A 9,959-nucleotide genomic window follows, 5' to 3' on the forward strand; every position below is an offset into this window, starting at 1 on the left:
GTAGAAAACATTTGTCATCATGAATGATGGATTTCATTGCGCCTGTTGGCATTTGCAGGGGACCTTATCTGAAGAGGTCTACATCCTTTATGTGGAAGAACTGGTGAGATATTTAAAAAAAATACAGACTTTATTTTCCAGCTTTCTTTCTGTTAGCCATACTATTTATGTTTTGGTCAGTGCATCAATACTACTGCAACAATATCCTCACTGCACTTGGTTGTCCACAGGAAAAGCTTGTTTTATTAGCTTTCCAGGCCACATGTTTCCTCAAACTGCATGTTTAAATGTACAAAGAGAAAAAGAAACCAAGCAGTCAACCAGTAGAAGAGTGTGAAGAAGAAACCATGGCCAGACCAGAAATATATCACACATTTTAAAAAAAATCTTCTAAATAAAGAGCCTAATTTTAAGCAGAGTAGTACAAGGTGGCTGCACAATGTTGCAGAGATAATAAATTCCTTCAAAATTCCCTTCCAAAAGCAAACACACCTCTGAGGTTTACAGTAACTACTGCATTGTTGCCTTTCAGAGGCTAAGCACACTCCTTGGCCTCACGCAAGGAGGGCCTAGCTGCCACACTGTCCCTGGCAATGTTGTCTTCAGCAGAGCAACCCTAAGGATCTGGCTGTTTGGCTCCCTGCATACGATGAAGTCTTATAGTACTTCACTTTTCCATGTTCACCCTCCCAGCTGCCACTGACCCAGAAAACCGCCCCAGCACTGACTGGTTGCCCAAGTATGTAATGCCACATGGTTGTTCAGGTGTTCTTGTGAAAATTGCCTCCTATTTCAGAGGGCATAACGACTCGAAAAAGGGGCTGTGAGTGCCCAGTGGGAAGCCACAAAAACTGAAAAAAAATCCAACCACCCATGAGTCATTTTGCACTTCTAGACACCAAAAATTACATAATTTTACTGTGTTTTGGGCTGCAAACCCAAAACAAATGATGCACCTGGAAAATGTAATATGTACTGTTTTGATTTGTTTGAACAGTGTGTACATCCTTAGGACTGCAGGATCATCCCAAGCCTGATAACGTGCTTGCAAACAATCCCACTTAAACTGCAGATTTTGTTGCTGCAGTGTGTCAAAGCTCTTGGCAGGTTTGGAAAGCAGCAAGACAAGGTAACGGAAGAGTTTAGTGGGGCAACAAAGATCAAAGATTCAGGTTTTTCTCCTGAAAACTGAGTCTGTGTCTTGCTGTGCAGGGAAACCAAGGGAAAAGATCTGCACATATGTTCCCTGAGCTCCCAGATGCAGTCATTACCACTATAAGCAGCATACTTGTTTAGCAGCACAGGAGTTTTTATCTTCTCTACCAGGAACTTATGAAACTTTTGGAGTCAAGCTTTAGCTTGCACTGGTTTTCTCCTACATTAGAGACTGCAGCCCTAAAGGGTTTTGTGTTTTTTTTTTTTTTTATTTTGGGTTGTTGGGATTTTGGGGGGGGAAATGTTTGGTGAGAGAACAACTTTTAAATGCAGGCCTCTCTTCACATCAGAGATGCCTTCATCAGCCTGCTCAGTTCCTGGGTGATCTGCTCCTCAATTAGCAGGATGCTTAAACTCAGTCCCCAAGAGCTGGTGTGCAATGAGCTCTTTGCCGGAGAGTTCTCCATTTGAGTGAGAATTGCCAAAGCTAGAAGCTGCCTGTCAGTAGACTCTGTGCAATAAAGTGAAGGTGAGAAGGCAGGAGGAAGGCAATGCCCAGCCCTGTGGTACCTCCGCTCTGACACAGCCCTCGTAGTGTCAGTTTCTTCACATAATCTCTGTCAGATCTGAATGCCTTTAGCAATTGATTTTCTTGCTTTTAAGTTCTTCTGTTTCATAAGCTGCAAGATAGAGAGAGGCCTTGTTAAACTTGGCCAACTTAGGAAAATAACTCTGCTTTCTCATCTGAAAATGTGCTTATTCACTCCTGTAGGCACTGTTTACCCCTCTGCAAGGTGTGGTTGGAGGCAAGAGGTGCAGCTGGAGGCAAAAGGTGCCACAGGGCTGCGAGGCAGCCAGTGCTGGCAGTCATGCTGCCAGCAGGGCAGAGGAGAGTGGCAGCCAGCTGCGCTGGTCCTAGGTGATGCTGAGGTGGCAAGCCAGGCTGTCAGCTTCCTAACCATCCCATGCTCTAGGACAGAGGCTTTCTAGGGCTGGTTCTGCTGATGAATTGAATATCTAGAAAGTTCAGGGTTAAATTTCTTGCTCTAATTCTCCTCTCCCTTCCTAAAGTGACTTTACAGAAGCTAGGTCATCCCCTCCCACTCTTCATACTAGCACCATCATATGTTCAAATCTCTGAACTGGGTGTTATGCAGCAAGCCAAGATCATCAGACAAGTGATTCAAGGAAACAAATATAAATATGCCAGTACACGTAAGCACCTGTACACATATTATTCCCAATATAGTATCACTATTCACTAGATTAAACCATCAGTACAAATCTTTTATGAATAGATAACTTCAACAATGTAAGCTTGACCACTCAAGACTGAAACACACAGTATATTAGAGAGAGATGTAATAAGAAAAGGATTAAGAGGCAAGTATTTTGAATTTTATTTAATTACAAAACATTCATAACTTGTAGGGAGAGAAACCCACTCTTTCAACCCTTCTAGATTAAAGTATCTTTCTTTTTCCTCTCCTAGTAATGCCTTTGCATTTATTTGTGGGATTCCTGCATAGCCTTTGAGAGCTAAGTTTACTCTGTTTCTCCTTGCATATATATATATCCACTCTACCAAACCATATATCTTTCCAGAAAGGATTTTCTCCACTAGAAATTTCAGTCTCATCTTGAAAGAGCAAACTCAATGAGACCAGAGCAGTGAGACTGATGCAAAATGGTGTAACTAACTGAGAAGAAAAACAGACTGGACATCATTATAAAAGCTGAAAATCAGTAATTAGTGATCATGAATAGTAGTCATTAAAATTCCAGGCAGAAAAATTACAGAAAGATTGCTAGACCAACAGATTCATTAAAGTTAAATACCAGACTTTCTCCTGGTCATAAAGCTTACTTACTGTGACCAATTTTGGACTCTGGTAAGAAAAATTAAATAAATTGGCCTCTTTATTAGCATGGAAGGAGCTTAAGAATTGGGAAATCCAGGGCTGATTGAGCCATGAATTATTAATTTGGCTGCCTTCTAAGTTCCAAGCATTATCAAAATATCAGTCTCACTAAACCAATTAAACACCCTGACACATACCTTTGCTAGCACAATGAAGTTAGGCACCATGGGTATTATGGCTTCCAATCTACGACTACTTTGTGCACACACTCGCATGAAGCATTATGATGAAGTCTTAATTACCTGAATTTTACCTGCAACTTTTTTTCATTGGCTTCTCTGTGTCTCAGGGCACAGAGTGGAAGGGACACCCTTAGTGAGCAGCAGTTCAATAGTTTGTTTTCTCTCAGCATGCTTCCCGAAGCTGTACTTTGTGACTGTGGCTCTAACAAAAGAATGGCTGATTTCCTTCTGTGGTTTTCAGTGGTGATCATCCAGCTTGGGCATTTCACAATAACTAATAAATCTTCTGCCTGCCTGGTGAAAAGGCTATACTATGCTATTTGAAGATACGGGAATTTAGATCTTGAGCCTATGGATATTCCTCAATATTGGGTAACTAATTTGAGCCATCAGTGTTTTTTAAGAGATTTTAGTACTTTTATATCAGCTCCCCAAGGTGCACAGGACTGAAATTTATTTAAAGTGAGATTTTCCTGATTATCATTCAGGAGCTTAATAGCAGTGGCAGGGAAAGAAAGTCATCCTTTGGAGAAGTACTCAGTTGCTTGAAGTGGAAAACATTTTCCAGATATCTCTCCGGGAAAGGCAGCAGTGTCCTCAAAAATCAAAGATTTCTCCTGGCCATGCCTCACTGTTGCCAGGGGACTTGTGGAAGCTGGTATGGGGCAGGGGCACTGCTAATGATCGCGTTACTGAAGCCAGCAGTTGCAATAAACCAGTTAAACCAAAGCTGTTGGGGTGGCCTTGAACCTCGTATTTCTTAGTTTCCTGATGTTTGGAAGGTAAGTATCTTAACACTGTGTATATATATCTCTCTGAGTATAACTCTTGAGAGACAGTGACTTCAGCTCCTCAGTAAAAATCTTTCCCCCCATTTTCCATCCCTGATCACAGCTTTTAAGAACTCACTTGAGTTTTGGAACAGGTCTCTGCCCCCTTACTTTGCTGTGCTGTCACAGCAACATGCAAATAAATACAAGAAGAAAAACCAAAGGCAGCCTTGCAGATAGCCTGAGTGTAAGTACGCAACATTGGCCTATTTGTGACCTTTCTCAACCCTCCTCCCTCTGCTTTCCCTGTGATTTCAAACGCTGAAAAATGCAATGAATAACAACTAGTTTGGAATAACAATTCATGTCTAGTCCTGTTTATTGAAACACCTGACGATTATGCACAAAACACACGGATGTGTGTGGTTACACACGGATCCACACACGGATCCTGTTTCAGGATGAGGTATTGTCCCTGGAGAATATACAAACTTCCTACATGCTATGTGCAGATGACTTAGGATTTTTTATGTCACAATCCAAAATAAGGACTTGATTGCATTTGGATCATGACATAACATCCTTTACTCCATGTACGTCCATTCATCCAAGCAGTTGGGAGCGACACTGTGCTGGAAAGCCATGTGAGGCCTTCTGACTCAGCTCCTGCGGTTTTCATGAGAACCATGTGTGAAACAGTAGGACAAAGCTGGTGGCTTCACTTCCCCATAGCAGTGTGGGGACAGGGAGTCCCTGGAATTTGCAAGTCTTCGTTGAAGGGCTTGAGGTCAAATTGTTTCAAAACCAGTGCTGGAGTTGATAACATGACACACTTCATAGCAGTCCTGATCTTCAGGCACTGCTGAAAAGCTACATCTTGGAAAAATAAAATTAGTTTCCTAAGGCGGGTAACTAACAGGGCTGTTAGTTGAAAGTCATGTCACGTGCAGGGCAAGAACAAGTCTGCCTTTTTTCACCTCAGTGGCAGTATAAATTGGAAAAAGTGGACAAAAAAGCATGTAAGGCACAAATCCGTAGGCTTGGCAGACTCTCAGTCACCACTTGTTTGGGTGACTTGTATGAGGACTGCCTCCTCTGTTGCCCTGGCTGGCAGCAGAAAATGGGATTTCTTCCCACTCTTGCCTTTGGGGAATATACAGGTTCAGTACTTCCTGCAGTGGCTTTTGCATCTGAGCCTTTGCATTTAACGTGTGTACTAAAGCAACTGGTTGGTCTCTGATGTACCTGTTCACAAGGAACACCTTTCACAGACTTTGTTGGCCATGCATTATGCTTCCTGAGGAAGATAGCACCCCTGCCTTTGCAGGCTGTTCTCACACGGTCCCTGTTTGAACACCATGCCCCTCCCAGTACAGGGTTCTCTTAAACACCCCCACTCTCACCACAAGTGATTGCTCCTGGCCTCGGAGGTTTGCAAGGGGAGAAGTGTGATCCGACAGTGGCCAGACCCTCCTGCTACAAAAGCAAGTGTGCACAGGGCTGAAGTAAACAGCACATAGCAATGCAATGGTACTCTCTGCAGAATGCTCTTCTGGGGAGAACACTGTGGGTGGTTAGAGGCAGTGGGACCAGGCAGCCTCAGTGCAAAGACCAAAGGCAGATTGTGCTGCTTGCCCATAGTGAAGGGACACATGCCTCTCCAAGGCAAGAGAGGGTCCAAGAAATTCATGACCTCAAGGAGAAGCCAGTGGCAACAGATCGGAATACAGCTCACCCTAGATGAAAAACACAAGACACCATCTCCAACCATTTATAGGAGAAAAGGCCCAAGCAACAAAATGAGAAAAGCAGGAGGGCATGGGTGTTCATCTATGAGCTCTTCACTATATCCTCCTGGGCTTCACAACACTGGCCTGGCCACACCTCCATCTTGATGGGCAACAAAATCCTCCGGAGATGTCGGTGGATGTTTGTTCATCCTTTGTTATTCCAGTGTATTTTTGTATGTCTCCCCAATCTTTCACCTTGACTCCGGGCCATCCCCTCTGATTCCCATCTTCCTCCTGAGGGTGCTTTGTTAAAGGTATTGAGATGAATTACTTAAACATCAGGTATCTCTTCAAAGTTGATGTTATCATGGCAACATTTATTCCAACTTTTTAATGAGAACCTGAAATACAAAGGCTGTCCAATGATGCTTACTGAACATTGCCAAGGCAACCTGGGTTTTCCTCAAACTGTCTGGTTTTGTGGGACTTCAACCATACAATGCATTTAAGCTGAGCTTTTGTTAATTAGCTGAAGGTTGTGGGAAGATGGGTGTTTCAGCAATGGAAAAGACAGCCTGCTGCAGTTATAGACTTAGTGTACAAACATTTGAAAGCATCATCAATTCCTTTTGATACTCCTGATCAAAATGCTGTGTGGAGAACAATGCCCCTGCTAACAAAACTTTCCAAGTCTCCATATCAATGTCTCCATGTCTCTTGACCATGTCCTTTCTGCATATTCAGGCACAAAAACAGTTAAAAAAAAAAAAAACAAACAAAGAAATTAACCAAAGTAGACACATAGCCTTTGGTAACCTCTGAGAGTTATCTGTTCAGTTTGGGACTTTTCTGATTAGGGTCTTGCAATATATAAATGAGTGATTCAACTCCCAGTGCTGTGGCTCTGTAGACAGCTAGGATTCATGATACCTCTCAGTCATCTCTTAACAAGTTCCTTGCTACAGAGATGACATATTACCATATGATGTGACTACTGAACCAGAAAGGACTTTGGTTTTTTTTTTCCATGTGCTATGACCCAGGTAGCCACATAGCTGAGGACAGTCACATTTTATCTAGATGCTGGCCTGGCAAGGTAGAGTCTCTTGACAGGTAGTGGTACAAAAGGCAGACAGACCTGCATACATTATAATCTTTGGATTGAGAGCAGGGGAAACAAAACCAAACTAAAACATTCATGTCACAGCATGTGCACCAGAATAAACCAAACTAACCCTGTCACTCTCCACAGGTCAAAGATGGCCATACGAATAAGCAGATATCCAGGGCAGAGGATTAACTGGGGTCAGGCTGAACATAGAAAGGGAAGAAAATGTCCCAGATAAAGATGGAAAGGATTTAGAAGACAACTGTTGCACTAGCTAGTGGCCATATTAGCTATTCCAACATTTTTGAATACCAGAAGGAAACTAGTTTGTCTGAGTTGACATTTGCAGCACAGGGGAACTGCCAGGGGAGTGCTGAAAAAGCATGCCTGGGGGCTAGGCATCTCCAGCCTCACATGGGATCTTAGCTGGGCTGCTTTGGTTGCTTTGCTGCAGGAGAGCCAGCACCTGAGAGCCTGCCAAATGCAGAGGCAAGGTCATCCCCAAGGCTGACAGGGACAATTGTGACAGAAACCTTGCACAAGAAAAGCAGTGTGTTGGATTATTCAAGTTTTCTCTTGGGAGAAATAGAAAATACAACTAATACAACTAAGAGAAATAGAAAAACAACTAATCTTAAATTCCTATGCACAAACCCATGACACACAATGAGGGATCCACCTCCAGAACTTCTCAGGCTCAAGAATTAACTTTTACTTAGGCAAAGCAGTGCCAGCCGGTGAGCTCTTAGGACAGAGTAAGGCACACTCACTCTCATGGTTGTCTGTATCTTTGTATAGGCAAACACCATTCCTCCTGTGCGCAGGTGGTCTGACAGTCTGACAGTGGTCTGACAGTCCACAGGTCATGATGAAGACAGCAGGAGCTGTGATTCCCCCACAGCTCTGGAAAGACAAGGCAACCAGCCCACTCCAAAGGCCAAACTAATTCCTTACAGGATGCAAAATTACATGGCTCAGTAAACCACCACACCTGCAAAGATGGAAAGCCTCATAAACATCTCTGCTCTTAAAATCCTCTTGCTGTAACAGAGGATGGATTCAGACTCTAGATTCCCACATCCCTCACTTCCTGGGCAGCCCCAGCATGTGCTCCTCTGTTGGCCAGGCTCCTTGGGGTTCCTCTCTAGAAGGGGCTTAGCAAGAGAGCTACACCTGGAGAAATGCCTGCCCAGTGTAACATAAGCTTTGCTGCTCCTGCAAACCAGGCACTTCTAGCAAACTCAGATCCTTGTTTGGAAAACTTTCTGTTCCATCCTGCAATAAGAAGGACCCATCAGGCTGCATCTATTGTTCAGTGCTGAACACAGAAATAACATTTTCTGTGGTTTGCTGTCCATAAAGCCAAACACCCTTTGAAAGCTCAGCAGCCTGAAGGCAAGGATGAGAATAGACTCTGAATGGCTGTGAAAACATTGTGAAATGACATTTTTTTCCCCCAAGCTGAGAGACACATAACCAGCCCAAAGTCCTGGTTAGACTTTGTGCTCTTGCTGACTTCTGTGATCAAAAGGCAAGACAAGTAAGACCCTGCAGGGCATGGTTATGCTCTAGATAAGCATATCTTATCTATGTGATAACTCTAACAGACAAGCTTTACTTTGACTGCAAAATGAGTCTAAGAAGGAGAGCTTAACATGGTGAGCACAGTAGCTCTGTGAAAAGGAGGCAAAACGTACCCAAGATAACAAATTTATCTTGGCTACTTGAAATACATGGCTGATGAATTGTTTGGAGTCAAAGTTGATTACCAAGGCCATTAGCATCTGACTTTGAAGAAGGAGCTCACAGAGGTATGACAAAGGAACAGGTAAGGGCAACAGGCTGTTTTGTGAAATACAGAAGTCAGCCCTACATGTCTTCCTTTGCAGTCTGTCAAGTGTAAATTTACTATATCAGCTAAAAGGAAGTTTCCTTGTAAATCCAGAGCTACACATGAACGGTTCCTGACAGGAGTCATCTCCACATGCAGGAAACCTATAGGCCTCCCAGTTCCACATTGCACTTTAATGCATGTCACTGTGGCTCTCAGATAGCCAACAAAAAGAATAAATCCTCCCCTTCCCTATAGGGTGCAATGTAGATGGGGAAAATCCTTATTTTGCACAGGAAAGGAGTTGCCTAACTGTTGCAGCCCATCTTTTTGGTCATGGTGTTCAGGCTTGTTTACTAGTATGCAGGAAGACTTTGCAAGGAGGATGAGTGTAGCTTGCAAGTATAAAACAATTATTGATTGGCTAGTAACACAAAATATTGCTAGAATTTAATGAGCAACTCCAATGAGCATTGTGCTTGCCATCCCTACAAGACATCTGAGCAGTCATTAGTGGCCAGGAAGGCATTATTCAGGTGGGGAAGGACTGACCTCTGAGGATCCCTGGTACACAGCCTCTGTGTTGCTGGGTTGCTTTCATTTCCCAGGTCAGTTGACACAGATAGCTCTGATGGCCCCGTCGATTACCAGATCTGGTTTTTTTCACTTTAGGGTTTTATTCCTTTTCCTTCAGTATCTAAAAAACGTGTCTCAACAAGCTCAGTCCTGTATGTGATTTTTCTTTTCTTATTTTTCTGTGGACTTTCTTACAATTGCTTCCAAGAGCACTTGCAACCAAGGATGTTGCAGGTGAACATAGACTCTGGAGGCAGGTTATGGTTTGCACAGCGCATGTATTTTCTGCCACAATTTGGGGAGCAGCAGAGAGGTGAAAGGGAAATATATGAACAGTATACCATGATATAAAATCTCAGCTGATTTTTTTGTGGCATGTCCCAACAGCAGAAGCAGTTTAGGCAGGTCTCAAGGGAGCTCAAGAGGTGCAGAACACAAGGTAGTGTGATAGACAGTTTTGTATGGAGGACTATGGCAAAGGCCTGTTTCATGCCTGAAGTTTGCTTTTCCTGGGGACAGGAGCCTGGGTGCAAAGGATAATTCTGCCCACAGTACCAAAACAATCAGGAATCCTCCAGATCAATGATGTCTCCCTTTCTAGGTTGGGGTGTTTCTGCAGGTCCTACAACCCAAGTGAGAGAAGAGAGGAGATCATGACAGAGACAAGGTTCATACTAAGGGTTCA

Source organism: Phaethon lepturus, unplaced genomic scaffold (assembly GCF_000687285.1).
Source record: "Phaethon lepturus isolate BGI_N335 unplaced genomic scaffold, ASM68728v1 scaffold4389, whole genome shotgun sequence".
In the NCBI taxonomy this organism is placed as follows: domain Eukaryota; kingdom Metazoa; phylum Chordata; class Aves; order Phaethontiformes; family Phaethontidae; genus Phaethon; species Phaethon lepturus.